This window comes from Pinus tabuliformis, chromosome 7 (genome assembly GCF_031772625.1).
Source record: "Pinus tabuliformis cultivar Carrire ecotype Pingquan chromosome 7, CPIR1, whole genome shotgun sequence".
Classification (NCBI taxonomy): Eukaryota; Viridiplantae; Streptophyta; class Pinopsida; order Pinales; family Pinaceae; genus Pinus; species Pinus tabuliformis.
Window position 1 is genome coordinate 1,833,658,727 of NC_142293.1, and position 25,704 is coordinate 1,833,684,430.

Consider the following 25,704-nt stretch of genomic DNA (forward strand, 5'->3'; position numbering starts at 1 on the left):
AAAAATTCAAAATTCTTCAAAAGCCAGCATGCAGCCCTGGTCCCCTTTGCCAAGATTCCTCAGAAGCTATCCCTGCAAAAATTTTCAAGAGAAAGCATCAGTTCAACCAATTTCAGGACAAAAGGAAACCATAAAGTCAGCAGCATTTAAATTTTGAAAAAGTGTCAAGTTAAAAACATTAGAAAGAGGGTTTGAGGGGAACTTAATTTAAATCAAGCCTATAAAGCCCCTCTCTCCCTCCATTTGATCATCATTTGCCTCTAAGCAATAGTGAAGAGCGATTTGGAGAGAAATTGAGTGAAATTGTGGACAGAGCCCGCGCGCGACCTGTCAATACTTGCGTGCGACCTGTTGGGCTGGCGCGACCTGTCAGGGGGGTCTTACCAGTTGAGAAAATACACTGGCGCGACCTATTGGGTGCGCACGACCTGTCAAGACCAGTGCGCGACCTATTGGGAATTCATCCACAAAAAATCGCTTGTAAACTCCCAAACGACCACAAAATTCTTCAAGATTGCAGGTAGGCCTCTGATCATCAAAGTATTTTGCTTGATAAAGAAAAATGAGCATGGGAAATGTGTTTTAATGCCATCAAGTTGAAATGAGAGGTTCATGTATATTTGCTTTAAAAATGTCAAAATGTAAGTAGAGATAGGGTTTTGTTTTGCTGCTCTCAAGGTCATCCCTTTCACTCCCATTTTTTCCCCACATCCCAACCATCTCCCTTATCATTTTTACCTATTCTCCATACCAAAAAATATCAAAAGCCCAACACCCTACCCATATCCCTAAACTCCAATAATATAACCTTAAACCCTAGTTCCCATAAAATCTTTGCAAATGATAATGGTATGATGTTGTATATGTCATGATTCCTTCCCTTAATTCCCTTTTCATGTATTTTCCCTAATTCCCTTTAGAAGTCTCCCTTCCCTTACATCTCCCTTGTGTTATTTGTCCCCTTGAAGCAGCATTTCAAACAGGGTAAAACAGCAGGTCATTTGAGCAGAAGCAGCAGTACATTTCAGCCACTTTGCTCTTGAAACCATGTCAGAAACCGAAACCGACTATGAGCAAAGTGATGACCATGAGTCAACACCAGAAGTTGAGATACAAAGGATGCCTCACAGGGGTGGTAAGAGTGGTCACCATTTGAGAGAGTAGCCCACCTCTTTGACCTATTTGCAGGCTTGTCCATTTGCAGTCACATGTTTCCGCTACCTCTCATGTTATGAATTTTGCGAGAGGATTTCTCAAATTCAGCACCATAGGGAATTGGCCCACTTGTTTTTTTTGCATCTGCATGATGGGGATGTAAATATTGCAAGGGTGGATTTTATATTGTCATCTGAAATTATTGCTCAAGCAACAGGGATACCCAATGTGGGAGAAGAGTGGAACAAGCGCAAACTGTTGGACAGATTTCAGTATGAGCCCTACATTAAACCTGCCTACATGAGGTACATAACTGGTATGTTTCCCTTCAGATTTTTGAGGGATGAGTATGCTCCCTTGATGAGGCTCATCATGCGCTATTTCACCTGTGAGGGCAGGTTTGCATATTTGTATTCGTACCATATTCGCTTGTTGATGCATTTCACACGGGTACGGATGATGAACATACCATTTTTCATGTGCCGGAATATTGAGAAGATGGTGCCCTTGGTGCAGAGAAGGAGCCCAGTACAGCAACACAGGAGCATCTATCATTATGGTTTGATCCAGCTTGTGGTCGTACATCAGTTGGCTCAGCAGGGTATCCAATGGGAGGATTTTATCTCTCGAGATTTTTTCATAGCATCAGCATCATTACCCCCTGAGGTTGTTCATGAGGAGGGAGGGCCTTCACAGCAGCATGATATTCCTGAGACCAAACATGTCAGCTCCCCTCCATTGGTCACATATCAGAGAGGCCACATGGCCTTATTTGTATCAGCTAGGCGAGTATTATCTCCACACCAGGTGGAAGGGGTCTCGCCTTCTTCATCAGCACCACGAGTGTTATCTCCACACCAGGTGGAAGGGGCCTTGTCTCCGACAGCATCACAGGTACCAGAGAAAGGCAAGCAGCCCAAGATTTATGAGGGGCCATCAGGTGTTCCAGGCATAGAGGTTGTTGACCTTGATATCAGTTCTCCTAGCTTAGAGTCAAAGGAGATCATTCAGCACCTAAGAGCTGAAAATGATTCATTGCAGCAAAGATTGGAAAGGGCAAATTGGATAATCACCTACTTGGAGCAACGCAACAAGAAACTTGAAGAGGAGCACACTCTTGATGAGTTGCGGAGGATCCATGAAGACCGCAACTTAGCGCGCAAGAGACCCGGTGACTTGGTACCCGTTGAGCGAGAGGCTATGCTTCTCTGGGTCAATGCTCATTTGGAGAGGCTGCTGGCCAAGGCCAACAAAGATAAGGACCTGCTCCGGAACATGAGAAACCACTATTGGGCCCGAATGCACATATGCAAGGCAAAAATGAAGGTGATCCAAGGGCAGTTGGCCAAGGCACTAAAACGACGGAAAAGGCCCGATCCCCTCCACATCTTGGCTGAGGCTTCCTTGAAGGAGCATGATACTAAATGACTTAACTTCAGCACAAATTTCAAAAAAAATTGAGCATTTTTGGTCACTTGTGAATTCTTGGGCAAAAAACAGGTTTTCTTCCCCAACAGGTCGCGCACCGCGCGCGACCTATTCGATGGGCAACTCTATTTCGGGAAAACTAAGCATTTTTGGATTTGTCATGCAAAGATACACCTTCTCAGCAATTACCAAGAGATTTCATCAAGTTTTGAGTCTCCAGAAGGTCAAAAAACAAGCAAAAAATGACTTTCTGCCACCTTTTTGACACACAGGAAGCAGTCTTGGCAGATTGCAATTTTGGAGGAGAAAATGGCCACCAAATTCAGAAATTCCATTTGGGTTGGAAATTAGACATCCAGACCTTTCCAACAAGCCCACTTTTGCCTCATTTGGACACCTAGAAGTGCCTTAAAAGCAGCTCCAAAGTAGCGCGACCTGTTGGGCAGTTTTTCACAGAAATCCACCTACAGCTCAGCAAAACGCAGTTTTGACTAGATTTGAATTTTTTGAGTGAATTTTGATCCTCCTTGTTGTAAATGATATAACTTTATGATATTTTGACACTTATTTATCTCTTCTAGAAGATTCATTCATGTGATAGGCAAAAATTTAATGAATGAATTGGTTTCCTAGTTTATAGAGGCAAGTTGTTTTGACTGCCTAGTTTTTAGTGCTCAGTTTAGAATTGGTTGAAACAGCTCCTAGGATAGTGAGCTCGACCCCTAGAGGCAAGGAAAGATGTTAGATTTCCTATATTATGTACTTTCTTGGTCATTTTCATGGTTGGACTCTTGAGGGAGAAAGCTCTATTGTATTACTCATTGTATCTCTGCAATTTTGGCAAAGGAAGAAAGACCAGGGTTTTGCAGTCCTTTTTGGGATCCTGTGGTTACATGTATTGATGGTGTGTTTCTCTTTGTACTTGTAAGTTTGTTATGTGAATCATCTCCTTAATTTTCCTTCTGCAAATTAGACAAATGAAGTGTTAAAGTAGAATTCATGATTGCCATGCTCTGCTTTTAAGTTTGCTTAATATTTATGTTTTCATCTGTCTAAAGAGTACTCTTGAAGGTTTCTTTCTCTCTTTAGCCCCTCACCGTTCATTCCTATCCATTCACTTAATTCAAAGGCATCAATACAGTCTCCTACCTTGCCCCAAAGAACCCCCTGCAAAAACTGTGTCCAATCCCCGCACCCAAAATTGCCTTTCCCCAATTTTCCACCAAAAATCCTAAAACTTCCCAATTCAAACTTTTTTATCAGTTTACTAGCCTAAAATCAGTGTTTCCTTATTGGTTATCTCGCCCGTTGAAGATCTTTACCGAGATAGACCGGAGAGAGCCCTCTCCTGCCCCGTAGGGCTAGCTACGAGGCTAAGTGGTTTGATGTTGCCTTGGAGTTTACCTTTTTCAGCCTGAGGTGAAATTTCAAGTGCTAACATATTGGTGACCATACTGGGGAGAAAATTCAACTTGTTGATTGTCTTGTCCCAGTACATGAAATCAAATTGCAGATCTGATGCTGATGGTGGACAGCAGTCAGATACATATGCAGGCTGAACCATTCACCTAGCGACTCCAACTCGATCCAGACATTCCAACGCTTGTTGATCCATTCATGCAATGGTAGGGTATGTGGCAAACCTTACCCTCTGTGAAGCTGTAGAATAAATAAGAAAGGAGTTAGCAGATACTGAATTTGATGAAGACGTTTTCAGTGCCTTGCTTCAATGGTTGAAATCTTCAAAGTTCTTCAAAACTAAATTTTGTGAGTTATTTGTTGAAAGAATCGAAAAGGAGATTCAATATCTAGATGAGCAGATTCAGTCATATGATTTCCAAGACCCTAAAAAGTTCTTGGAAATCCGTCCTCCTTCGCAACAAGAAACCATAGACTTGCCTACAGATGTTTACATTGACAGTGTGCAGCTGGAAGCATGTATTGCAGAGTTGGGGCAGCCAACAGAGTCCGGCTTCCGCGATCCAATGGCAACATACATGGACACATTTTTCAGTTTGATTGATAGATCAGACTATCTTGTACGTGACCAGGCTCAGTACGTGCATGAAGGGCTGCCAGCAATTACATCGGTGTCCTGGTGGAAGCATTCTCAAGCGGCATCATTCTCAGGTTTACTTGAATGGTTAATCTGGCATTTTAGTATTACCTGATCTATTGTTTGTACAGCAGATTAGAGTAGATTTTGTAAATAAATAAGCAGCCATAAGGGCAGCATCTTGTTTTAGTTTGCTTGAAGATTGTTAAGTCGTTTTTCAGTCATTTCAGTCTTGAGATCAAATCAGTTTGAGTTCAGTTTCAATTGTGTCGATGATGACTCCATTGCCCAATGGACAAAGCACTGGTCTTCTCTCCCAGAGGTCTAAGGTTCTTGGTACCTCCAAGGAGCTACCATCCCCATTGGAGCCAATGTTAGAGTCGGTCTAGTAGCCCTCCATCAGCGATCAAAGCTCTTTTCATTTGCATAAGTAGGTGTCTCATCAGTGTCATCTCATTGCATTCCATTAGGCATGCCATAACCCTGATGGAGGAGCTGGTGTCTTTATTCCCCTCTTAGCACTACTGGATCGAGTTGTTTCAGTCAATAAACTCTTTCAAGGCTACTTGTCTTGTCTTGAGGTCAAAAGTCTTAGGTCTAGGGTTTAGGTCCAATTTGTCTTTGAGGTCATGTCTTTAAAAGTCAATAAATGCCCAGCAGGCCAGAGGGATGACTATCAAAGTTTTTCTTCAAAAAGATTTCATCTTGTACAACTAAATTTTACCTTGGATTTAAAATCCCTGTTTTTAAAGACAAGGTCATTTTTTTTCATTTTTGTAAAAAGTTGTAAAAATTCAAAATTCTTCAAAAGTCAGCATGCAGCCCTGGTCCCCTTTGCCAAGATTCCTCAGAAGCTATCCCTGCAAAAATTTTCAAGAGAAAGCATCAGTTCAACCAATTTCAGGACAAAAGGAAACCATAAAGTCAGCAACATTTAAATTTTGAAAAAGTGTCAAGTTAAAAACATTAGAAAGAGGGTTTGAGGGGAAATTAATTTAAATCAAGCCTATAAAGCCCCTCTCTCCCTCCATTTGATCATCATTTGCCTCTAAGCAATAGTGAAGAGAGATTTGGAGAGAAATTGAGTGAAATTATGGACAGAGCCCGCGCGCGACCTGTCAATACTTGCGCGCGACCTGCTGGGCCAGCGCGACCTGTCAGGGGGGTCTTACCAGTTGAGAAAATACACTGGCACGACCTGTTGGGTGCGTGCGACCTGTCAAGACCAACGCGCGACCTGTTGGGAATTCATCCACAAAAAATTGCCTGTAAACTTCCAAACGACCACAAAATTCTTCAAGATTGCAGGTAGGCCTCTGATCATCAAAGTATTTTGCTTGATAAAGAAAAATGAGCATGGGAAATGTGTTTTAATGCCATCAAGTTGAAATGAGAGGTTCATGTATATTTGCTTTAAAAATGTCAAAATGCAAGTAGAGATAGGGTTTTGTTTTGCTGCTCTCAAGGTCATCCCTTTCACTCCCATTTTTTCCCCACATCCTAACCATCTCCCTTATCATTTTTACCTATTCTCCCTACCAAAAAATATCAAAAGCCCAACACCCTACCCATATCCCTAAACTCCAATAATATAACCTTAAACCCTACTTCCCATAAAATCTTTGCAAATGATAATGGTATGATGTTGTATATGTCATGATTCCTTCCCTTAATTCCCTTTTCATGTATTTTCCCTAATTCCCTTTAGAAGTCTCCCTTCCCTAACATCTCCCTTGTGTTATTTGTCCCCTTGAAGCAGCATTTCAAACAGGGTAAAACAACAGGTCATTTGAGCAGAAGCAGCAGTACATTTCAGCCACTTTGCTCTTGAAACCATGTCAGAAACCGAAACCGACTATGAGCAAAGTGATGACCATGAGTCAACACCAGCAGTTGAGATAAAAAGGAGGCCTCACATGGGTGGTAAGAGTGGTCACCATTTGAGAGAGGAGCCCACCTCTTTGACCTATTTGCAGGCTTGTCCATTTGCAGTCACATGTTTCCGCTACCTCTCATGTTATGAATTTTGCGAGAGGATTTCTCAAATTCAGCACCATAGGGAATTGGCCCGCTTGTTTGTTTTGCATCTGCATGATGGGCATGTAAATCTTGCAGGGGTGGATTTTATATTGTCATCTGAAATTATTGCTCAAGCAACAGGGATACCCAATGTGGGAGAAGAGTGGAACAAGCCCAAACCGTTGGACAGATTTCAGTATGAGCCCTACATTAAACCTACCTACATGAGGTACATAACTGGTATGTTTCCCTTCAGATTTTTGAGGGATGAGTATGCTCCCTTGATGAGGCTCATCATGCGCTATTTCACCTGTGAGGGCAGGTTTGCATATTTGTATTCGTACCATATTCGCTTGTTGATGCATTTCACACGGGTACGGATGATGAACATACCATTTTTCATGTGCTGGAATATTGAGAAGATGGTGCCCTTAGTGCAGAGAAGGAGCCCAGTACAGCAACACAGGAGCATCTATCATTATGGTTTGATCCAGCTTGTGGTAATACATCAGTTGGCTCAGCAGGGTATCCCATGGGAGGATTTTATCTCTCGAGATTTTTTCATAGCATCAGCATCATTACCCCCTGAGGTTGTTCATGAGGAGGGAGGGCCTTCACAGCAGCATGATATTCCTGAGACCAGACATGTCAGCTCCCCTCCATTGGTCACATATCAGAGAGGCCACAGGGCCTTATTTGCATCAGCTAGGCGAGTATTATCTCCACACCAGGTGGAAGGGGTCTCGCCTTCTTCATCAGCACCACGAGTGTTATCTCCACACCAGGTGGAAGGGGCCTTGTCTCCGACAGCAGTGTTATCACTTAGAACTAAAAATTTGATGCATATAATTTTCTATCCTAGCCCGATGACAAAGGTCTGTGTTAGTTTAATTTAGTTTTAATTTTCTTCCCTTAGGATTTGGAGTTTTAAAGAGTTTTTAACTCAAGTCATTCTCAACTCCCATTGGTTCCCCTCTACCCATCATTGTTTTGTAGCCACCTCTGTGTCTTATGTGAGCCACCGTGTCTTTTAGTAATTTCGCAGCACAATTCCAATTCGCCAGTTTCGCAGCGCAATCATGATTAAGCAGTTTCGCAGCGCATCATGATTAGGCAGTTTCGCAGCGCATCATTAAAATTTAAAACTAACAGCGCTGCGAAATCATGGATTCGTACTTCCGCAGCGAATCTTTCCCGAAATGTCAAGTCCGTTAGGTGAGTCATCAGCCATGTCTTCTCATGTCAGTTCATATATCTCTCCTATCACGTTTTAACGCTCATTGCCACTATCACCACCACTAGATCTGTTGATACGCATGTATTATCATTCCCAAGAAATTTCACCGTGCATAAACCTTAATGATGGCCGTAAGTCTTGCATGAATGACAAATCTGCAAGATTATATCTTGAACGGTTTTAAACGGAAAATTTCAAAATTCAAGCGAGGCTGATAATCAAGCGAGGCCGAGTCACAATTCCAACCGGAGCTGGTAGTCATTGTTTGTGAAGATCTGAAAGAATCAATGGAGAAAAAAGAGCACAGATCCGGTAAACCTCTAAGGACTGAACCTGAAGGCCTGGATATAACGCTGAGAAATGAAGAGGTGAAGAAAGCATTTAAAAAGGCCGGATGCTGGAACTTTTGCAAGAAGTTACAAGGAGGACATGCATAGGTAACTAAGGAATTTGCACTTAACTTCACTGGTTTGAATTCAAAGGTAGCTTTGTTAGAAGTGCAGGTTTCTCCAGAGGTGATATCTGCTGTGACAGAGATCCCAAGGGGACAAGAGGAATGGTTCAAAAATTTCAAATTTGACATGAATCCTTGCAAAGAGTTTTTGAAGGATGATTATGTAAATGAAGATTTAAGTAGGGGAATGCCGAGGAATTATGTCAAAGAACATTATGCTCTCTTACTCACCTGCATACAGAAATATTTGACTTGTGAAGGAAGGTATAAAAAGGTTTATTCTTACCATTTCAAACTACTTTTGCATTTCACCGGGAAGGTCTCCATAGACTTACCGTTTTATCTTTTCCGTAGTTTGAGTAAGATGTGTGATAAGGTACAGCTGAGGAAAGAGGATTCTGAAACCTCTTTGTTTCATCATGGTTTGATCAAATTACTGGTTTTAGATGCGCTTCAAAAGATAGACAGGGATTGGAGTTCATTCATTTTTATGGCTGGTTTCAAAAGCCAGACTGGCCTCACTCCCCAACCTGCCAGGGATTTTACAATAGCTGAGCTTCAAACAGAAGCAAGAGCTAAAAGAGTTACAAAGTCACAAGTAAGATCACAAGTAAGAAAACCAGTGAAGCCACTGAAGCCACTCATCATCCAAGATCAAGCTCAGCAATCAATTAAGGAAAAGGCTCAGGGTAAAAAGAATGTACCTGAAACAAGCACATCTGAAGCAGTCTCAAGGGTAAGAACAAGAAGTCAAATAGTGAAGGAAAAAGGTAAAGCTATAGCAGTTGAAGAAAGTCCATTGTCCAAGGCAAGTTTAAATGATTTATTGCAGGCTATTGAAATTGAGCAGTCTCTACCAGTTCAAATCGAATTGATGCAGTCAGAATAGGAAAGCACCAAGAAATCCAAGGCCTCAAAAAGGCTTAGATTTGATGTGCCAGCTGAAGAGTTTGTTTTCAAACCTAGAAGACCTATGACAAGGAGATTCTAGCAAGTACAGGAGACACTGCCAAGAACAGAGGAAACAGGGGAAGAGATACAAAAAGACACGGGCAAAACAGCCATTGCATCTCAAGAAGATAATATAGCAGCCATACAGAGACAATTGGAATCAACTAAGTATGAAATTGCTAAATTGAGGAAAGCCGCTAGAAAACATGCAGCCATACATGCAAAATATTATAAAACCCTATGGAAAGGGAATGTTGCTGTAGAAGCTCAGCTGAATTCAGTGGTTGATGGCCATTCACAATTTCACACATGGACAGTACCAACAATAAAAGAAGCCAAATACATAAGAAGAATCAATATGCAATTCAGAGCTGGGAATAAGGCTATGAGGAAACAAATTGAAGACCTGAAGGCACAGCTAAGCCAGCTACCTGCTAAATAATTTTTTATTTCAAGTAAGGTTTTGTTTCCAAAATTTTGACAAATTTGCTTAATCTTATCTTTCTGAGGAAATATAAATCCCTGTTCGGCATGTGGAAAGTTTAAGGGAGTTTTAGCAATCAAATACTTGGCTAATAAAGTTCTCGAGTTAAAAGCAAGTTGTTTTAAATAATTCAGCAGTTTCGTAGCGCGCTACGAAACTGCTGTAGGTGATGATTTTTACGCAATTCAAGCAGTTTGAATCATAAGCGGGAATTTTGAAAGGAAACGTCTAAAGGGTATGCAAGACATCATATGGAGCTGTCAACAGTCAATCAGGTCAAGACAGGTGGATGCTTAAAAAGGTTGAATATTCAAATCCAATTTTAAATTTTTGGTGTAAAGCCCCTTTATCACCGTTCAAAATATATCAAACGGGTTGCCTGCAAGAAACTCTGGCTTGCACACATGTTCATGGACAAAGCTTACCACGCATCAAGAACGTGGCAGTCTTCCACATTTTGGGTAATTAAAGGCTAAAGGACATGCTTTTGTACATTCGAATATAATGGGAAAACTGAAGCCGAGAAGCTAGGGTAGTCTCCTAATATTTCTGAGCAGTTAAAAAGATTCAGCATTCAAGGTCAACATGGAGCATTAAACATCCAGCTCAGCCAAACTGAAAGAGGACCAGGTGTCAAAGAACGAGGAGAAGCCATCATGCATGTAATATGGAGTTAGAGTCATAGTTGATTTAGATCTCTTAAAAAGATCTAGTTAGCACTTTGTTGTATTTATTAGTTGGTTAAATGGTTGATAGGTGTCATTAGAAGTAGTTTTCGAATTCCCCTCATGCTAGAGGAGGAATCTCGATCAGTTAGAATAAGAACTCTATATATAGCTGAAACAGCAATGTAATCAAGGTTGGAAAACTTTATGACAGAGCATTGTATTTGGCTTATGTAAAGACAGAGTTTCAGTAATATAATTTGGCTTTACTTCTCAGGATTCATGAAGGATTTCTATGTTCAGAATGTGTGATCTTGTCTTTTCCTTAATTTTTTACAGTTGTATAAATGTATAATCACTCAGAATTCATTGATTGTGCTCTGATTTCCTGTATGCATTTATAAACTGTGGTTCCATATGAGTTGTGTTCTGAATATTCAAATGCTGAATGCCCTAACTTCTATGTAAAGTCAAGATCATTGTTTATTAAGATGTTGTTGATTCCATAGGCCCAATGGAAACTTGTTTAATGTTTTTCCAGCATCCATATTTGTCTCAGTTATTTCACAAAGAGTTAGCCATCTTATCTTAATCAAAATCATTAACCCATCCAGAGAGAGCCCTCTCAGGTTGAGGAGGCTAAGCCTCAGCCTAAAGTAGGTTTGAAATAGTTACTTAGAGTCAACCTGACCAGCAGCCTATCAGGGTCTGATTTTGAGATAACATTTTGGTGCGTCTGCCGGGAGTCTGAAGATTACTCATTCCCGAAATTATGAAGCTGAACTTCTGAAGGTAGCAGGAGCTCAGAGGGTTTTCGAGGCTGCATTCTACCTTGGTGACTCCATACAATCTTAAAGTTAAAAAGGTGGCTTCGAGAGGAAGATATACAAGGAGTAATCCTGACCCAAATCCACCTACTCCTGTGGATAATCCGAACACCATCTCAAGGAGCAGGCAAAGATTTCCTGATATACCAGGTACTTCATCTGTATCAAAATCTTTGTTCCCTGAATTTTCTAGAAGTCCTGAAGATAAAATTGTTGATGATAAAATTCATGAGGTATTGTTGAGGTCTGAAAACGAAGAAGAGCTTATTGGAATTATTTTAGATTTACAAAAAAGAGGCATTGATACTTCATCTTTAGTGTCACAAAAGGATAAGGAAGAGTTTTGGGAGGTTGTTACTTCAGAATTATTATTAGAGGAAGAAGACTTGAATCAACTCAAAAAACTTGATCCTTTTGAGGTTTTGCTCAAGTCCAAAACAGGTTTACCTCTCCCAAATTGGAGTTCCTTTGTCAGTGGTTTGCAAAGTCCAAATAGTCCTTTTCGGACCAATACTTTATCTTCTGCCTCTGCTAGTCCTAATAGTCCTCAAACACTATCTCATACTAGTTCTGGTTTCGCCGGTCATACAATACCTGTTGTTATTGCTCCTCCATTTATTATGGCTATACCTGCTAGGTATGCTCCTCTAGCTCTCCCTGCTATTTTACATGATCTTCCTAGCAAATATGCTGCCAAAATTCCAACATGGGGAGGAGATGAAGATATTACAGCAGAGGAACATGTGGATAGGTTCAATGATTTTGTTGACAGGGAAGAAGTGGATGATGAAGATGTAAAACTAAGATTGTTTGCTCAAACTTTCATTGGGGAAGTCAGAAAATGGTTTAAAGCCCTTAGAGCCGGAAGCATTCATAGTTGGGCTGAATTTGAAGACAACTTTCTAAGGAAATGGGGAAACAGAACCAACCCTGTCCAAGCCCTTACTGAATACAACAATCTTAGGAGAGCTCCAGAGGAAACTGTCCAAAACTTCTCTAAGAGGTTTAATAAAATATACAATTCCATTCCAGCTCATTTGAAACCTCCTGGAGCTTTGGCACAGTTGAGATATGCTGAATCATTTGATTCAGATTTTTCTCTTTTACTCAGAGAGAGAGAGTCTGCCTCTCTTGCTGACATGCAAAATGATGCAATTAAAGTGGAGGTGAACATGCTTGCTGCTAAGAAATCAAAGATGGCAAAGACTAAGCTAAAGGAAGAAGAGAAACCTTCTACTTCTGCTCAAGAAGACAAGTTTGAAACAATGATGAAAACCATGGAGAAATTGATGGACCGACTAGCTCTTGGGAATGCTTCTGCCCCTCCAGCACAGCAAGGACCTCAATTCAGGAACCCTCAGTTCAGAAGACCTCAGAATCAGCAAAGGCCAAGAGACAACAGAAATCAGCAGGCAGATCCTCCAGTGAGACCTCCCTTCCAACAAAATTTGGTAGATGAAGAGGAAGAAGATGAGCCTGAAGTCCCTGAGGAATCAATTCATTGTTTTGATGAAGAAATGTCAGGAATTTTCTTGACTAAGGAGGAACACGATGAGTCCAGCATGATGAAATCAGGAGAAGAGCCTTCAGATTTTTTAAAGGGCTATCAGCACGCTATCTTTGAGATGCAAAAGCAGTACAATCTTAGGAACAGAGATGTTCCTATTACAGCAAATAAAGCACAGCCCAAGAAGAATATCTCAAAGACAGCTGAAGATAAAAAGGAAAAATCAAAGGCGGTTGAAGGTAAGGATGAGTCTCCTCTTGTCAAAAAGGATATTCAAATTCTTCCTCCTCCTAAAGAAATTGACAAGACTACTTCTGTTTTTAATCTTGAGAATGAGATTGCAAAAATTAAGATATCAGTCCCTTTTAATGAAATTCTCAAGGTAGATAAATACAGAAGCAAAATTGTGGAGATGCTTAATTCACAACCAGGAGTGGCTGATATCCTAAATGTACAAGAGGATAATCCTTTTGAATTAGTGATCGGAGAATCCACAGTTTGAACATCTTTATACCAACGTTTCAAATCCCAAGTGGGATCCATCATCAGGGTTGAAGAATGATGATACAAGAAGAGAAAAATAATCCTATTATCTGTTTGGGTCCAAGACTAGAGGATGAACAAAATGAAGAGTTTCCCCCTTTTTACATAAGCATTAGCATTCATGAGATGACTCTACATAATGCTATGTTAGACTCAGGGGCATCACATAATCTCATGCCTAAGGTAATCATGGAAAGGCTGGGGTTAGAAGTAACTAGGCCATATAAGGATTTATTTTCCTTTGATTCAAAAAGAGTCCATTGCATTGGTTTGATAAAAGATGTTGTTGTGGGGCTCACACAAATTCCAGCAAAAACAACTGTTATGGACATTGTTGTTGCAGACATTCCACCAAAGTTTGGGATGCTTCTTTCAAGGTCATGGGCAGCAAAAATCAAGGGCACAATGCAGATGGATCTTACATATGCTACCATCCCAGTGTTTGGGGAACAGAGAAGGTTGTATCGCGAAACAAGGATGGCCTATATGGTAAGCAGCAAAGACAAGCCTCAGAATTTTCCTATTTACTCATGTGATACTGGCCTTGGATCAGCTATCCTTTTCAATGAATCAGTTGGAAAAGAATCACAAGATGAACCTGCAGAAAATCAATGTCAAGAAGGGCAGCAAGGAGATGAAAGAGATATCATGGGCTGCTGGTCATTATACTTTGATGGATCGGCAGGAAAAGAAGGGGCAGGAGCTGGGATTTGGATCACTAGTCCAACTGAAGAAAGTAAGTTTCTCTCATACAAATTAAACTTTGATTGTACCAACAACATGGCTGAGTACGAATCTCTGGTTTTAGGTTTGGAAACCTTGATAAAGTTGAAAGCAAAAAACATTGCTGTTTGTGGAGATTCTGAATTGGTAATTAAACAAGTAGAAGGTACATATCAAACTAAGGATGCAAGGATGAGAGCATACAGAAATTTAGTGTTGGAAATGTTGGAAAAATTTCAATCCTATTCCTTCAGCATCAAAACTAGAGATCAAAACTCTATTGCAGATTCTCTTGTTGTTTCAGCCAGTCTCTTTATTATTCCTAAGCATTCTTCTGAAAGCTATGAAGTGGAGGTTCGCCATAGACCAGTCATACCGGATAATATCACAAATTGGCAAGTTTTTGAGGATGATCAGTAGGTAAGGAACTTCATTGAATTAAAAGAAGAGTTTGAGCACAATCAGATAGATCAGCAGAATATGTTAATAGAGTCAAAGGAAAGTTCTGAAGTCTTACAGTTACAAAACAACTTAATCCCTAAAGGCCTCATTCCCCTTGAAAAATTATTTGATCAAAATGATGTGTTCAAAGCACCAAGACTACAAGCTAATGAAGAGGAAGTGGAAAACTGCAATTTAGGTGACTCGGTTGTGCCTAAAATAGTCAAGATTTCCAAATTCCTTTCAGCTGATATGAAGACTAAATATGTTGAGATGATGAAAAGATTCATTGATGTTTTTGCATGGAGTTATGCTGACTTAAAACAATATGACTCTTCAATTATACAACATACCATTCCTATTAAGCAGAATGAAAAGCCTTTTAAGCAGAAGCTAAGAAGGATTAATCCTCTTCTAATGCCACTGATTGAAAAAGAAGTGAAAAATCTCTTTGATGCTAAAATTATTGTCCCAATCAGATTTTCAAATTGGCTTGCTAACTTGGTACCAGTCAGGAAAAAGAATGGAGAGATCAGAATTTGTATAGACTTCAGGAACTTAAACAAGGCTTCGTTGAAAGATAATTACCCCCTCCCCAAAATGGATTTCATTCTGCAAAACATTGTTGGTTCACAAAGGATGTCTATGCTTGATGGTTTCTCAGGGTACAATCAGATTCTTGTTCACCCAGATGATCAGGAGAAAACAACTTTCACTACACCATGGGGAACATTCATGTATGCAAAGATGCCCTTTGGCCTCATGAACACAGGAGCCACTTTCCAGAGAGCAATGGATATTGCTTTTGCTGAAGAAAAGGACAAATCAGTGGTGGTTTACCTTGATGATATCACAGTTTTTTCAAAAAAGGAAGAAGACCACTTAAAGCACCTTGAAAGGGTCCTACTGAAGTGTAGGAGGTTTGGTATTTCTCTAAACCCAACCAAAAGTATTTTTGCTCTAACTTCTGGTAAACTGCTTGGTCATATTATCTCTGAAGAAGGAATTAGGATTGATCCTAATAGAGTTAGTGCAATTCAAAAATTGGATTTACCAAGGAGTAAGAAGGAGGTTCAATCCTTTCTTGGGAAAGTTAACTTTGTTAGAAGATTTATTCCTAATTTTGTTGAAGTTGTCAAGAACATAACAAAGATGTTAAAGAAAGGAGCAGATTTTAAATGGACAGTTGAAGCAAAGAAATCATTTGAAGAAATCAAGAAGGCACTTACTCAAGCGCCAGTACTCATCAGCCCGGATTTTACCAAGGAGTTCCTTATCTTTAGATTCGCTTCTGAAGACACAATTGCTGGAGTTTTATTGCAAAAAGGAAGTCAAGGTACTGAACAGCCCATTTCTTTCTTTAGTAAGACATTGGCCAATGCTGAATTGAAATATAATATCTTAGAGAAACAAGCCTATGCATTGGTGAAAGCAATTAAAGATTTCAGAATCTATGTTTTGCACTCTCACATTGTTGCATACGTCCCAAATGCTGTTATTAAAGATATTCTTACACAAGCTGATCCAGATGGAAAAAGGGGAAAGTGGATAGCAAAACTGTTGGAGTATGATATTGAGATCAAACCCACCAAGTTGGTAAAGGGTCAAGGCCTAGCCAAATTGTTGACCCAGTCAAATCTGGACTGTATTGATATTAATTTAAGCACAGAAATCTCAGAAATTTCTGAAAATGAAGAGGAATTGGTCCAGATAAATGAAAAATTCTTGATCTCAGAATGGTACAAGGATATAGCATTTGTTTTGCAGCATAATAGAGCTCCTGATAATCTTTCAAAATCCAAAGCTCGGTTTACCAAATTGAAATCTCTCAGATATTTTGTGTATGACCAAAATTTGTTTTGGAAGGATGCAGGAGGAATATTGTTAAACTGCCTCATTGAAGAAGAAGCTGATAAGGTAATTGATGAGTTTCATAAAGGGGATTGTGGAGGACATCACTATTGGAAAGCCACTGCAAACAAGGTTTTGAGAGCTGGCTATTTTTGGCCAACTATGTTTAGAGATATCTATAAAAAGATAGCCACATGCCACGAATGTCAGGTGTTTGAAGGAAAGAGAAAGCTTATGCCAATGCCCTTGGTTCCTATTTATGTTGAAGCACCTTTCCAGCAGTGGGGATTAGACTTTATAGGGGAAATCCATCCTCCTTCATCAGGACAGCATCGCTGGATTCTCACAGCCACCGATTACTTTACAAAATGGATAGAGGCAATACCCACAAGGCAAGCAAATGATTCAGTGATTATTTCTTTCTTAGAAAACAATATATTATCAAGATTTGGTTGCCCAATCAAGATCATTACAGACAATGCTCAAGCTTTCAAGTCAAAAAGAATGATTAATTTTTGTCATCAGTATCACATCTCCCTTGGACATTCTACTGCTTATTATCCACAGGGAAATGGTTTGGCTGAGTCATCAAACAAAAGTCTTGTGAGAATCATTAAGAAGCTGCTGCAAGAAAATAAAAAAGCTTGGCATTTGAAACTGAAATATGCTTTGTGGGCTGACCGGATTTGCACAAAGAGGTCCATTGGAACATCACCATATGAGCTAGTATATGGGGCAGAGGCTATATTTCCCACATCCCTCGGAGTACCAGTAATGAAGTTGATTCAAGGACTAGAAGAGGAACCAAATGCTATACAACGAAGGATCAACCAGCTAATAGCTTTACAAGAGAAAATAAATGAGGTGTTTGACAGTCATCAACAAAACCAGAACAGGATCAAGAGAGCATTTGACAAAAAGATCAAAGAAGTTACATTCCAGATTCATGAAATGGGAAGCTAGAATTGAGGAGAAAGGTAAACATGGTAAATTTGAAAATTTGTGGAAAGGGCCATATCAAATTTCTACTTTCCATGGGAATAACACCTACATTCTACAAGAGATTGATGGAACACCATATGCTGGAGGACCTGTTAATGGCAGGTTCCTAAAGCATTACAATTGATTGAATTTCTGCCAAGTATCTCACAAACATTGTATATAACCGTTTTATTAGTCTTTCTTTGTTGCAAATAAATGACAAGCTGAACAAGAAGCTCAAGCCCGAGGTGAAGGCTCACAAAGCTAGAAAGGGATGCTTGTCAACTCTGTTTATGTTTTCATAAATTGGACAAAGCACTGGACCTGCGAGTTCTTAGTGTACTACAGGAGCACACTATCCCAAGTGGAGCCACTGTTATCACTTAGAACTAAAAATTTGATGCATATAATTTTCTATCCTAGCCCGATGACAAAGGTCTGTGTTAGTTTAATTTAGTTTTAATTTTCTTCCCTTAGGATTTGGAGTTTTAAAGAGTTTTTAACTCAAGTCATTCTCAACTCCCATTGGTTCCCCTCTACCCATCATTGTTTTGTAGCCACCTCTGTGTCTTATGTGAGCCACCGTGTCTTTTAGTAATTTCGCAGCACAATTCCAATTCGCCAGTTTCGCAGCGCAATCATGATTAAGCAGTTTCGCAGCGCATCATTAAAATTTAAAACTAACAGCGCTGCGAAATCATGGATTCGTACTTCCGCAGCGAATCTTTCCCGAAATGTCAAGTCCGTTAGGTGAGTCATCAGCCATGTCTTCTCATGTCAGTTCATATATCTCTCCTATCACGTTTTAACGCTCATTGCCACTATCACCACCACTAGATCTGTTGATACGCATGTATTATCATTCCCAAGAAATTTCACCGTGCATAAACCTTAATGATGGCCGTAAGTCTTGCATGAATGACAAATCTGCAAGATTATATCTTGAACGGTTTTAAACGGAAAATTTCAAAATTCAAGCGAGGCTGATAATCAAGCGAGGTTGATAATCAAGCGAGGCCGAGTCACAATTCCAACCGGAGCTGGTAGTCATTGTTTGTGAAGATCTGAAAGAATCAATGGAGAAAAAAGAGCACAGATCCGGTAAACCTCTAAGGACTGAACCTGAAGGCCTGGATATAACGCTGAGAAATGAAGAGGTGAAGAAAGCATTTAAAAAGGCCGGATGCTGGAACTTTTGCAAAAAGTTACAAGGAGGACATGCACAGGTAACTAAGGAATTTGCACTTAACTTCACTGGTTTGAATTCAAAGGTAGCTATGTTAGAAGTGCAGGTTTCTCCAGAGGTGATATCTGCTGTGACAGAGATCCCAAGGGGACAAGAGGAATGGTTCAAAAATTTCAAATTTGACATGAATCCTTGCAAAGAGTTTTTGAAGGATGATTATGTAAATGAAGATTTAAGTAGGGGAGTGCCCAGGAATTATGTCAAAGAACATTATGCTCTCTTACTCACCTGCATACAGAAATATTTGACTTGTGAAGGAAGGTATAACAAGGTTTATTCTTACCATTTCAAACTACTTTTGCATTTCACCGGGAAGGTCTCCATAGACTTACCGTTTTATCTTTTCCGTAGTTTGAGTAAGATGTGTGATAAGGTACAGCTGAGGAAAGAGGATTCTGAAACCTCTTTGTTTCATCATGGTTTGATCAAATTACTGGTTTTAGATGCGCTTCAAAAGATAGACAGGGATTGGAGTTCATTCATTTTTATGGCTGGTTTCAAAAGCCAGACTGGCCTCACTCCCCAACCTGCCAGGGATTTTACAATAGCTGAGCTTCAAACAGAAGCAAGAGCTAAAAGAGTTACAAAGTCACAAGTAAGATCACAAGTAAGAAAACCAGTGAAGCCACTGAAGCCACTCATCATCCAAGATCAAGCTCAGCAATCAATTAAGGAAAAGGCTCAGGGTAAAAAGAATGTACCTGAAACAAGCACATCTGAAGCAGTCTCAAGGGTAAGAACAAGAAGTCAAATAATGAAGGAAAAAGGTAAAGCTATAGCAGTTGAAGAAAGTCCATTGTCCAAGGCAAGTTTAAATGATTTATTGCAGGCTATTGAAATTGAGTAGTCTCTACTAGTTCAAATCGAATTGATGCAGTCAGAACAGGAAAGCACCAAGAAATCCAAGGCCTCAAAAAGGCTTAGATTTGATGTGCCAGCTGAAGAGTTCGTTTTCAAACCTAGAAGACCTATGACAAGGAGATTCCAGCAAGTACAGGAGACACTGCCAAGAACAGAGGAAACAGGGGAAGAGATACAAAAAGACACGGGCAAAACATCCATTGCATCTCAAGAAGATAATATAGCAGCCATACAGAGACAATTGAAATCAGCTAAGTATGAAATTGCTAAATTGAGGAAAGCCGCTAGAAAACATGTAGCCATACATGCAAAATATTATAAAACCCTATGGAAAGGGAATGCTGATGTAGAAGCTCAGCTGAATTCAGTGGTTGATGGCCATTCACAATTTCACACATGGACAGTACCAACAATCAAAGAAGCCAAATACATAAGAAGAATCAATATGCAATTGAGAGCTGGGAATAAGGCTATGAGGAAACAAATTGAAGACCTGAAGGCACAGCTAAGCCAGCTACCTGCTAAATAAGTTTTTATTTCAAGTAAGGTTTTGTTTCCAAAATTTTGACAAATTTGCTTAATCTTATCTTTCTGAGGAAATATAAATCCCTGTTCGGCATGTGGAAAGTTTAAGGGAGTTTTAGCAATCAAATACTTGGCTAATAAAGTTCTCGAGTTAAAAGCAAGCTGTTTTAAATAATTCAGCAGTTTCGTAGCGCGCTACGAAACTGCTGTAGGTGATGATTTTTACGCAATTCAAGCAGTTTGAATCATAAGCGGGAATTTTGAAAGGAAACGTCTAAAGGGTATGCAAGACATCATCTGGAGCTGTCAACAGTCAATCAGGTCAAGACAGGTGGATGCTTAAAAAGGTTGAATATTCAAATCCAATTTTAAATTTTTGGTGTAAAGCCCCTTTATCACCGTTCAAAATATATCAAACGGGTTGCCTGCAAGAAACTCTGGCTTGCACACATGTTCATGGACAAATCTTACCACGCATCAAGAACGTGGCAGTCTTCCACATTTTGGGTAATTAAAGGCTAAAGGACATGCTTTTGTACATTCGAATATAATGGGAAAACTGAAGCCAAGAAGCTATGGTAGTCTCCTAATATTTTTGAGCAGTTAAAAAGATTCAGCATTCAAGGTCAACATGGAGCATTAAACATCCAGCTCAGCCAAACTGAAATAGGACCAGGTGTCAAAGAACAAGGAGAAGCCATCATGCATGTAATATGGAGTTAGAGTCATAGTTGATTTAGATCTCTTAAAAAACTCCAGTTAGCACTTTGTTGTATTTATTAGTTGGTTAAATGGTTGATAGGTGTCATTAGAAGTAGTTTTCGAATTCCCCTCATGCTCGAGGAGGAATCTCGATCAGTTAGAATAAGAACTCTATATATAGCTGAAACAGCAATGTAATCAAGGTTGGAAAACTTTATGACAGAGCATTGTATTTGGCTTATGTAAAGACAGAGTTTCAGTAATATAATTTGGCTTTACTTCTCAGGATTCATGAAGGATTTCTATGTTCAGAATGTGTGATCTTGTCTTTTCCTTAATTTTTTACAGTTGTATAAATGTATAATCACTCAGAATTCACTGATTGTGCTCTGATTTCCTGTATGCATTTATAAACTGTGGTTCCATATGAGTTGTGTTCTGAATATTCAAACGCTGAATGCCCTGACTTCTATGTAAAGTCAAGATCATTGTTTATTAAGATGTTGTTGACTCCATAGGCCCAATGGAAACTTGTTTAATGTTTTTCCAGCATCCATATTTGTCTCAGTTATTTCACAAAGAGTTAGCCATCTTATCTTAATCAAAATCATTAACCCATCCAGAGAGAGCCCTCTTAGGTTGAGGAGGCTAAGCCTCAGCCTAAAGTAGGTTTGAAATAGTTACTTAGAGTCAACCTGATCAGCAGCCTATCAGGGTCTGATTTTGAGATAACAAGTAGCACAGGTACCAGAGAGAGGCAAGCAGCCCAAGATTGATGAGGGGCCATCAGGTGTTCCAGGCATAGAGGTTGTTGACCTTGATATCAATTCTCCTAGCCTAGAGTCAAAGGAGATCATTCAGCACCTAAGAGCTGAAAATGATTCATTGCAGCAAAGATTGGAAAGGGCAAATTGGACAATCACCTACTTGGAGCAGCGCAACAAGCAACTTGAAGAGGAGCACACTCTTGATGAGTTGCGGAGGATCCATGAAGACCGCAACTTGGCGCGCAAGAGACCCAGTGACTTGGTACCTGTTGAGCGAGAGGCTATGCTTCTCTGGGTCAATGCTCATTTGGAGAGGCTGCTGGCCAAGGCCAACAAAGATAAGGACCTGCTCCGAAACATGAAAAACCACTATTGGGCCCGAATGCACGTATGCAAGGCAAAAATGAAGGTGATCCAAGGGCGGTTGGCCAAGGCACTAAAACGACGGAAAAGGCCCAATCCCCTCCACATCTTGGCTGAGGCTTCCTTGAAGGAGCATGATACTAAATGACTTAACTTCAGCACAAATTTCAAAAAAAATTGAGCATTTTTGGTCACTTGTGAATTCTTGGGCAAAAAACAAGTTTTCCTCCCCAACAGGTCGCGCGCCGCGCGCGACCTATTCGATGGGCAACTCCATTTCAGGAAAACTCAGCATTTTTGGATTTTTCATGCAAAGATACACCTACTCAGCAATTACCAAGAGATTTCATCAAGCTTTGAGTCTCCAGAAGGTCAAAAAACAAGCAAAAAATGACTTTCTGCCACCTTTTTGACACACAGGAAGCAGTCTTGGAAGATTGCAATTTTGGAGGGGCAAATGGCCACCAAATTCAGAAATTCCATTTGGGTTGGAAAGTATACATCCATACCTTTCCAACAAGACCACTTTTGCCTCATGTGGACACCTGGAAGTGCCTTAAAAGCAGCTCCAAAGTAGCGTGACCTGTTCAGGATTAGGGCGCGACATGTTGGGCAGTTTTTCACAGAAATCCACCTACAGCTCAGCAAAACGCAGTTTTTTCTGGATTTGACTTTTTTGAGTGAATTTTGATCCTCCTTGTTGTAAATGATGTAACTTTATGATATTTTGACACTTATTTATGTCTTCTAGAAGATTCATTCATGTGATAGGCAAAAATTTAATCAATGAATTGGTTTCCTAGTTTATAGAGGCAAGTTGTTTTGACTGCCTAGTTTTTAGTCCTCAGTTTAGAATTGGTTGAAACAGCTCCTAGGATAGTGATCTTGACCCCTAGAGGCAAGGAAAGATGTTAGATTGCCTATATTATGTACTTTCTTGGTCATTTTCATGGTTGGACTCTTGAGGGAGAAAGCTCTATTGTATTACTCATTGTATCTCTGCAATTTTGGCAAAGGAAGAAAGACCAGGGTTTTGCAATCCTTTTTGGGATTCCTGTGGTTACATGTATTGATGGTGTGTTTCTCTTTGTACTTGTAAGTTTGTTATGTGAATCATCTCCTTACTTTTCCTTCTGCAAATTAGGCAAATGAAGTGTTAAAGTAGAATTCATGATTGCCATGCTCTGCTTTTAAGTTTGCTTAATATTTAGGTTTTCATCTGTCTAAAGAGAACTCTTGAAGGTTTCTTTATTTCTTTAGCCCATCACCAGTCATTCCTATCCATTCACTTAATTCAAAGGCATCAATACAGTCTCCTACCTTGCCCCAAAGAACCCCCTGCAAAAACTGTGTCCAATCCCCGCACCCAAAATTGCCTTTCCCCGATTTTCCACCAAAAATCCTAAAACTTCCCAATTCAAACCTTTTTATCAGTTTACTAGCCTAAAATCAGTGTTTCCTTATTGGTTATCTCACCCGTTGAAGATCTTTACCGAGATAGACCGAAGAGAGCCCTCTCCTGCCCTGTAGGGCTAGCTACGAGGCTAAGTGGTTTGATGTTGCCTTGGAGTTTACCTTTTTCAGCCTGAGGTGAAATTTCAAGCGCTAACAAATCCCACGATCCATTACAAGAAATAAGAAAGGAGACTTTTGGAATCTTTTCCTAAGACCTATTCTTGATTTGGGAAAAATTAAAGCAACATTATTGATTAGAACCAAGAAAGAGGCCATCATTACACAACTCATCACCCGATTAATAAAATGTACCTCAAATATGAAATGTGTCATTAATAACCTTAGGTAAAGTTAGGCTTCCTTGTTATAGGCCTTTGATAAATCCATTTTTAGCACCAACACATTTAAATTCCTTAATTTAATGTTGTGAATTCCCTCACAAGAAATCCCAAGAACCTCATGAATCTACCAACTAGCTAGGAAACCAAATTGCATTGGACAAAAAAAAGTTCTCTATGTTTGCAATGATCTTTGCCACTATCTTATAAACATAGTTGCATAAATATATCATATGACAATCCTCAAAGTAATATGCAAATCCAATTTAGGAATAAGATTGTTATGTGGAATTTACAATTGCGAACAAAAGTATCTTCCCTAGACCTAGTGGATTGGTCTAGAACAACATAAAGCAACAAATATAAAGTTTCCCTTAGAGAAATTGAAGAATGGGAAAGAGGCTTACTTGGAATCCGTCGCAATATTTACTTTCCTCCCGGCTTGTAAGCTCCAACCGTAACTCTGATTACTATAATTAGAACCTGCACATACATTCATAACAAGCCAAAGATCCACAACATCTACGTAGCATAATTCAATTACTTTATTCAATGGATCAACAAAGAATTGAAATACATGAATGTAAATATAACATAACACATATAATAAAACAATATACTCTTTGTATTAATAGAAATAGGAGAGAGTTTACAACCAAGAATGGAAGTTGATATTGTAGATATCTCTCCATGTTTACTTGTCCTTCCTTATCAGAAAGCACATCTTAATGTCACCCTAATTCATAAAGATGATGACTCTATTAGATTCAAGGAAAAAACATGAGGGAATGATCAGTCTCCAAAAGCCAACCCTGATGTTGTAGATGGAAGTAAATTTATAGGAGATGGATGGTAGTTTAAGAATTATTATCCATTTACCAATCTAGGCTTGAGATCCACTTAATATGAGAGGATAAGATCAAGGGATAAGAGGTGAAATATCCAAGGTATGATCAAATAGGATTCAAGGTTCTTATCCAAATTAAATGGTTAAAACAACTCCTGGAAGATTCTGGAAGAGGAAGCTTCAAGATCCTTTTTAATTTTCCTGAATTTCTAGAGTCAACGCACCCCTAGCGAGGGACAAGATGTTGTTGATCAGAGTTGGTGCTGAAAGGAGAAACATGCTATTGAATGCACGTCCCTAAAGGTGAAAGGTGAGTTGGGCCTTAAAAGCACTGATTTTTGGTAGTTATACCCAGAAAATCAGTTATTTGGAAAGGTCATGCTTATGGATTTGTGTAGGGATGATGAAAACATGTTCAGAGATGATGATTGATCCGGTTTGTAGGTCCATTGATGAGATGCAACAAAATGGCCTATAACAGATTGCCCCCTAAAGCACAAAGTTAGAAACAATGGCTGATGAATGAAGTGCTTTACCTTGTGAAAATTTCAGATTAAGAACAACTAGTTGAGATCATCATCTGTTACAATATATTTTTATCATGATATCTTTGTTGAGGGAGGCATACCCATTCTCAGCACATAAGATAACATTACATGTACAATGATCAAGAAGTCGTGTCCACTAATGACAAAGTGTGGATCCATGATTGGATGACTGACTGAATGATCATAGCCATCATGATTTATAATCTTACATTAATCTTAAAAGTTCAGCCTAGATGGGTGGAACTAGATTGTCCAACGTATGAGTCTAATGATGCGAATAAAGGAGTTGGATTCGAACATGGAAGACACCATCTGATTACTGTCTAATGATGTAAGTTATTAACGGAAATGAGAGGAACCATCGATGATGTTAATGGCTCTCAAGGTACAAATTCATATGGTGTGAATGAATGAGTTGAATTCAAACACCACACATAATATTTCGGTCAAAGGCCAATGATGAAAACATGTCGCCAAGAGCAAGGAAACTTGCCATTGATCTATACAAGTCCCAAGGTCCTGAAGGAAGAGTTTCTAAGTCAACTTCGTTGATAATGAGAGGTCGACAGGAAGCAACCCATCACAGGTGGGCCTTGATGGATCCCCCATCAACGAAACAAAATAGGTATCATGATTTGAGACAGAATGATGTTGATGTGGAACAGGTTCAAGAATGATAGACATGGAATGAAGGCTTAAGAGTATTGTAGCAGATATCAACTAAATGACT